The sequence below is a fragment of the Nuphar pumila genome, chromosome 6, assembly GCF_984573655.1.
Source record: "Nuphar pumila chromosome 6, dmNupPumi1.hap1.1, whole genome shotgun sequence".
In the NCBI taxonomy this organism is placed as follows: domain Eukaryota; kingdom Viridiplantae; phylum Streptophyta; class Magnoliopsida; order Nymphaeales; family Nymphaeaceae; genus Nuphar; species Nuphar pumila.
In genome coordinates this window covers 110,960,721-110,968,949 of record NC_143254.1, presented here as the reverse complement: position 1 = coordinate 110,968,949, position 8,229 = coordinate 110,960,721, and positions in this window count along the sequence as shown.

The window sequence follows — 8,229 nt, the reverse complement described above, 5'->3', positions numbered from 1 at the left end:
GTTTTTATTAATGGTTATTAATTTTTGAATCAGCAAAAGTCCTGCACAAAAGTCGGATTCTGTCTATTCAAATGCCGATCTTCACTAAATGGATGATGTAGATCACATACACAGGGTCCAATTTTGATGAAAACAACTTGCATCGGTGAGGTCCTAATCACAGGAATGTCGATATGGATGACTGGAACCTAAATCTGGTTATGAGTGTCATGCAAAACACTATGCTTGCTTCACTAAATGGAGGAAAAGAGGGATTGAAAGTGTGTTGCAGGCCGATGCCATGAATGCCCTCAGAATGATGAAACCAGATGGTACCATCAACTTGATGGCCATCGCCTTCTCCGGCCAGGGAGGCCGCTTCTATAAGAGCATGTCAGATCTATCACGCACAACCAAATTTTCTTTTGACAATGGGGTGGGCAAAAAAATTCTGGCTCCGCCACTGGTCCGAATAAATGGATCGTCCTTCAAGACCATAGCATTGTCCCCGAGACCCGAAGTCTGCCCACCCAACGAAAAACTTCTGGCTCCGCCACTGGGCAGACCCTTGTTCAGTTAAGTATAAGTTGTACAGTTGATTAGGAAATCGATTGACTTTCAAATTTGGCTGCCAGTCTGGATGGTGATCCTTCCACGATTTGGTCAGCCTCGACCTAGCAAGTTTTGCTAGGTTCCTGGACAAACAATTACTCTTTCTGTTGATTTTTTGTATTGCAAATCTATTACATCTGTATGTAAAATTAACAAAAAATGTGAAACTTGGAAAGGCTTTGAAATTCTCCTCGTCAGTCGGAGTGGAGATATTTGATTTTGAAACTCATAGTTTTCAACATAGGTTTTGAATGCTCGAAAAACATGCATAACATTGGATTTGTTTTTTAAGAAACAGATCCACACATATTTCAAGAATGCATCAATAAAAATAACATAGTACCTAAATCGGTCTGCACTCAAAATGGGAGCAAATCCCCAAACATCAAAATAAAATCTTTCAAGTGGGTGTAACACAGAACTAGATGTTTCTTGATACGAAAGATTATGACTCTTTCCTTGTTAGCATACTTCACGCACATTATTCAAATAAACTTTATCATGCTGAACTATTTTTGTAGCAAAATGACCTAATAGACAGTGCCATACGTCAAATTGACTCGTTCTCCACTTAGAGCTTCTTTATTCACATGCCATTTACCTGACCATTGCTTGTTCAATTGATAGAACCCATCATGGCTTGAGCCTTGCAACAAAATCTTCCCTGTATGATGATCATGTACACATCAAAAGTCAGCATGAAACTAAAAAATACGTCATTATCTTGAGTCAGTCTTTGTATTGATTACAAATTTTTAGTCATTTTAAGTGCATGTAAAACATCTTTCATAACTAACTGATTAGGAACACTAAGAGAGCCAATGTGATTGATGTTCAAACCTATTTTGTCACTGATTTTGATGCCATCAACACCTGAGTATTCTGAATGCAAAGAAAGATTGTTGATGTCATTAGTAATATGGTGTATAGCACCAAAGTCTAGGTACCAATTGTCACCAAGAAACTGCTGCACTTGGCCATATTGTTATGCCTGACCATTTTCTAGAGTGGCTATATATGCATGCGATGGACCAAATTTCTCTTGAAGAAGGTTAGTATATTGATAACATGTTTTGGCAAGATGGCCTAGTTTTTTACAGATCTAGCATATGGGATGAAGATAATTATTCTGATAAAAGTTTTCACCATTATTTAATCTACCATGACCACGAGACCTTTCTTGAAATTCACCAAGATCACCTCTCCCACGATTGTTGTAATTTTTGTTTTGATTGTTAAAATTTGGTTTAGAAATCATATTGATAGCAGGGCTAATATTATCGGTACCACTGTTTTTAGATTAATTAAATTGAGCTTCTTGAATCAATAACATATCATGGAGTTCATTCAATGAGACAAGAGCAAATCTTGTCTCAATAGATGTTTTAAAAGCTAGATACTCATTTGAAAGACCTTTTAGAATCTGCCTAGTCATATAATCTTCTCCTACAGGTTTTGATGCTATGGCCAATTGAAAATATTCATCGATAGACTTAGAGCCTTTCTTTATGTCTTGAAATCATGATTTCAATTACATCACTCTAAATCTAGAGTATGCAGCATATAAGGACTTCAAGGCACTCTAAACTTTGAATAACAAAGTTAAGCCCATTATTTGGCTATGGATTTGTTCGATTAAAGATGACAAAATTCAACTTAACAAAGTTTGATCATGCCTAAGCCAATCAACAAGATCATTTGATCATTCTTTGAACTTTGATGGAGCTACTTTCATCAACAAATTTCATTAGATCAAGGGAGATCAAAATTGGTGTGAACTGAGATTATTTCTCAGAATTGAGTTTAACTGAAAGTAAAATGATGCAGAGCATTAGAAAGCTGAAGAATAAGTTGAAACTGCTCATACCATATGAGGCATTGCTGCAGGAGGATCTTGAGGTTGAAGACATAAAAGTTCTTGAACTTGTCATCGATGCAAAACAAGATCGAGCCAAGAAGCAAGGAAAGAAGTAGATTGTCGGCTATCTTCAACAAGGAATATGACAAAGTCACAATAATCTCATAGACCAAAGAATATTTGCTAGCACTGACACTATATGAGAAAATTAGGATCAAACAAAGAACAAAGAAACATACAGGATTACGTGGTTCAGTCAAATGCAAAGACTTACATCCACATAACCTACTCTCAAGGATTTGAAATCTTGAGAGGGGGGTTGATTCTTATTAATCTATATAGACATACATTAAGGATAGGGCAAGAGTTCAATGACTTTTCATCTTGCCTATTTTAGAGGATTCTGTTACAAATAAATTGCTTATCTTGAGGATGCTTGACAACATTATTTCCTAATGTTGTTATTCTCAAATCTTCTTGATTATCCATATCTTCACATCTAGACTTATCTTTTTATCTTTAAACAAAGACATTTCCTTTAACTAAAAGTAGGCAGTATTCCTGTCACCTTCCTTATCCATTTACATCTAGATTTTTGCTTTAACATGGATCCTGAAGTAGTTGAAGCTCATCTCATAGATGAATTTTCTTTGCCAAGTCTTCGGTGTGCCCCCTGTCAACCCTTTCTTGACACTCCTTCAGCTCTTCCAATATGACCTTATTATGCATCAGGATATGACCCAAGGATGTTTTGGTCCGATTAGAAAGAGCCTTTTTCGTAGGTAGTAAATATGAACATACCACAACTTTGAACTCGGGTATTCTAGCACTCCCTTACTGTCCCTTTGCCCATAATTATGGGGTTTCTTTGCCCATAATTTGAAAATTTTAAATTGAGAGGGGCCTTTGATGTATGGAATCATGTTCATTAGAAACCCCTTGTGATCAGAGATAGTTATTGGCGTTAGACTAACCACCATGTTCAGGAATGTGAGGATCAAATATGAATTACTCAGCACCCTATCTAGTTTTTTGACTCAGAATAAAGGCCCTTTTCGATTATTCTGCCATATCATCTAGTAACCCCTACTCTCCACTTCTGTTAACTCACAAATTTCATCAAATAAGTGGCTGTCAAGGTGGCCATGGCAGGACCCAATACGTTCTTCTCATGATCTAAGTAGTGTTCTAATCCCCAAGTAGCATTCAGGGACCTTTTTGGGGTGATTGTTGAGGTCTTGTCACGAAGCCCTTCTCTTTATTGTTTCATTCTGCATATACACTTAAGAAAATGTAACAACATTATTCGTGGCAATCTTGACAGCAGTAGAATTAGGAGAAAGACCAGCATGAAGGATAAGATCAATATGCAGAATCATCATCCAATCATTCAAGATCTAGTTCTAAAGATAAAACAAGAAAGATCGAATGAAGGAAATTTATATCCTAATCAAGTAGTTGAAAATCAGGAGAGAGATTACTCTATCTCTGCTTCTGAAAGTGTCACCTAATGGAGATGAGTCAATTTTGCTCACTCTCTTTCCTTTATGTATAATCTGGGCCTTCCTTATCTTAAGAAAAATATCAGGACTATCTTATCAGTTTGATATCAGGGCATGTATTTATTGAGATCCAAATTCATTGAATGAACAAGAGAGAAGAGAGAGTATTCCCACCTTGGATGTAGGCTTTCAATAGCCGAACCATGTTATTTTTGTCCTCTGTTCCTATTTTTTTTTATTTCTCTTTAACACTCCTATCACCACAATTGTCTCCCCCTGGTCTTCAATCAAAATTGTCATTAGTTGGTCATCTACAAAAACCACCTCCACTGAAATCTCCATTGGGTGCGACTGTTGGAGGATGAATCAAAATTCCCTTACATCCGAAGTCGTGCAGCTTCTCATTGGATATCACCTAGCTTCTCCCTTGAAATCTATCTCAAGCAAAAAAAGTTACATTTATCTTATTACTATCATTCATGTCAAAGTCTTGCTTCCTCGCCCATCGCCTGCCCAGCAGGCCCCTAGTGTTCAGAGCTAAGATCTTCATGGGTAGGGCTAGGCGGATATGAGAAGCAAACAGGGGTGTTTGGATTGCCTCTCACTTTCGTGAACAACCATTGCTGCTAGCTCCTAAATAGAGCCTTAAATTGTTACAACTGGGATCTTAGTTGGCTTGCCATAAATATATAGCTTAAAAGTTGCAGCCTTTTGTAAACTTACCTATCCAAAACCTTTTTTTTTTGGGTTAGGCAAATCCCTATTTGTTTATTAACGAAAGCAAAAAAAAAAAAACTATAACATAAATTTGGTTTTAAAACACATAGTTCATTACAAACTTGTTTCCAAGGAAAAACATCTATATGCTGGTTTTTTATCTTATTTTATAAAATTAAAACTATATTAAACATGTAAATATCATTTATTGACTCTTTTGTAACTCATTTTTTTAATGTTGTCTTTTGCATTGGGTTCCTTAAGGCATTAGGTGCCAATCTAGGGCCTAATTTCAAATTTCCTATGACCTTTACATGTGCCATAGCAATAATGACTTCTCAACATTCAATATATAACACATAACTCACTTTATCAGAATTTGGAGTCAGATGCCATTTTGAAATGTCGAATTTGGATTCAGTTAGAGGAAATCTATATCTGGTTTTGAATCTAGCTCCAAGTTAGATTAAGCTAAATCTGATTAAATTAGCTTCAGTCATGCTTGGATCTGAACCAAATTTGACATGTTTACGTCCCTACATGCCCTCTTTTCCTTCTTTAATTTATGTGGGCTAATGAAGGGGGTTTGGGAGGAAATCTTGAATTGAATTACTAGCAATAATCTGATTGAAACATTGCTCAGTCTATTGTTGATGTTGATTATCCTTTTTGGCTTTAGGAAACATGGTTATTTGGGTTTTTTAAGCTTTGATTGGTTGTTCTTGCTGCTCAAATGCCTTAGCTATATTGAATTTATTTTATATAAATCACTCATACTAATAAAATGTTTTGAACCATTGACATGGAAAACAACAACCTCACTATTAATAATGCATGATTAGAATATTTGGATTATTTTGAGAAAAAATCAATATAATGCAGTGGCACTAATATGTGGTTCTTTAATAAACATCTATTATCAAACATTATGCATCAAGGAATCAAACATTTGGAATTTGCTTTATCTTGTCATAGAAGCGCATTTTTGGGTGTGGCTCTAGTGACACAAGCCAACATGTTGACATGGGCATTGACATATGTGATCATTATTTTGATATTGTAATATTTTTTTACAAATATATTAAAATATCAAAAAATGGTTTATTTATTAAAAAATTCATGTCCTTGTACCTATTTTTTATGAAACATTTTGAACTTGCTAGTCAAACCCCATTTCATGTGTCCTCATGTTCACATAAATTAAAAAAAAATCATTCTTAGTATTTAAGCTCATAAAAGGAAGGCAAAAAGACATAATAAGTGCATTATATGGGTGTAGAGAGGGCCTCTACTACTAGATATACCCATTGAAAATGAAAATTTTCATATCTAATGAATATCAATAAGAATTATTTTTTCTTTTGTGTGACATTTAGAGCCTCCATCAAAAGTGTTATTAGAGTCATAATAACATCCAACAATATGCTTCAAGTTCAAGTTTAGCGTCTCTTAAAAAACCACTATGAGCGTCACAGGCTTAGAAGCGAAGGCCCCCGCGACGTAGCTTCGAGTAATCGCAAATACCGAAAATAGGCCTTTTAAGCGCACAAGCAATGCACAACACACGTGCATGAGTGGAAGCAAGAGTACATGCATGCACAATCACAAAGAGAGCAAAGAGGCAAGGATGCAAAAAGCTTCTTTATAGATACTTGAAAGCAAAGTACATCAAGAGGGGGAGAGAGGGTCTAAATACACAGAGTTCTTAAACCATAAGGCCTTGGGGGGCACTCGAGAGTGCCAAAGAGGTATATACATCAGAACAAAAAGGTGAACAACATGGCAGTCCAGAACAATGAGAATGAATGCATCTAAATGAAGGCTTTGTTAAGCTCTTAATAGCGTTGAAAGGTGGTTGATAATAGATATAACAAACTAACAAGTGCTCAAGTGGAAGCTATACATATCTTCATCAGAGGAACCCCACAACAAGTATTTATAGAAAAATAAAACCCTAATCCAACTTTCATATCTTAGATAAATCCAATATCAGAATATAAAGATCAAAATACTCTAAAATCTAAAATGAATCCTTATATACTCGGGTCTTCTACTCTACTCCTACATCATTCTCCCCAGGTTAGAGAAGACTTGCCCTCAAGCCTGGATCTTGCTTGCATTTTTCAATTTCATTCCACTTTGTGGGTTAGGGATCCACAATATGGAACTGCATGGCTTCCCTACTCCAAAAATTGTGTGAACTAATTAGGATATGCTCTGATATATATCTTAAAATCGAAATGTTCTTCCTGAACCATCTATAATTTTTTACTGCATCATTTTGTTGATCTAGATCAAATGGATCAAATAGATCTAGTTTCAGTTTGATCTAGTGTGAAGAAATCCATGAGGAGAGAACCTGGATCTCTTGCTTCATCAACTTGCACTCTATATACTATGAATGATGCACTCCAAAACAGCTCAGGTTCTGGGGCATGTTTGCTTTAGGTGAGTTGGGTATATGTAAATTTTGGATCTAGACATGAGGTAATGCATGGAATGGCTTTGTTGGGATTGGGTCAACCAGATTTGGGTTTAAGCCTAGAGTGGGTTTGTCATGGATCATGTTTTTGTTAGGCTTTGAAGGAGTATTTGGAGAGTGTTTCAGTTCTGCTTCAAAATCCAATGCACATTGAAAAGCTTGTTATAAGGGTATGAAGAAGACATTATACAGTTTAAAGAAAAGGCAACCACAAAGTCCAACAATAAACTTAATGATTTGTTGGTCAAGGGTCTCACAATTCTGGGTTTGCAGTACCTTTTTTATGAAATTTTTGTATATATTCTTGCACTGGCATTAAACCTTGATAAATAAACATGATTTTAAGCTTGGTAGAGGTGGATATTGGGACATGTGGATCATTATGGGTATGAGATAGGATTACGGTTTCCAAATCTTTGGTCGGGCAATGATTTGAAGAAGTATGAAAATGGGTGTGGGTAAGATCTATTTGGATTAGATCAGATGGGTTACAAGTTGGGTATTGGAGGCTTGAGTTATATTGAGTTGGTTTAGGTGGGTGGTGGGGTGATTTGGATCCAAAACAAGATTAGAATAAGACATTGTGTGCTTTGGGTAAGGGTTTAGGTTAGACAAAGTGGGATTAGGATCCAAACAAGGGTTTAAATGGATTAAAGTGACTTGAAACCTATTCTGAAACTCTGAACTGGTTTCAGTGCCACTCGAAAAAAGGCATAAATAAGTGAATGGTAGGTTCAATGAAACAAACCGGTTCATATGAATATCAGTTGGCTCAAACAACTCACCATCCATGCATGATGGGTTTAGAGAGAATAGGGCAAGGGTTGTGGGGAGAACCACCCACCACCACCAGACCAGTGGTCAGTGGGAGATCTCCCATCTAAAAGTGGGGGTCCCGTCAGTTGGGCCTAACCGGCGACAAGTCATTGGTTAGATATTAGCTGGTAGCAACTCCAGTGTTCGCCAGATCTAGGCGGGGTGAATGAAGAGAGAGCAAAGAAGAAGGTGTGAACAAAGGGGTGCCCAATGAACCGACAACGGTAGGCCGGTCATTGTCCCAGCCGACCTGCACCTTGCCA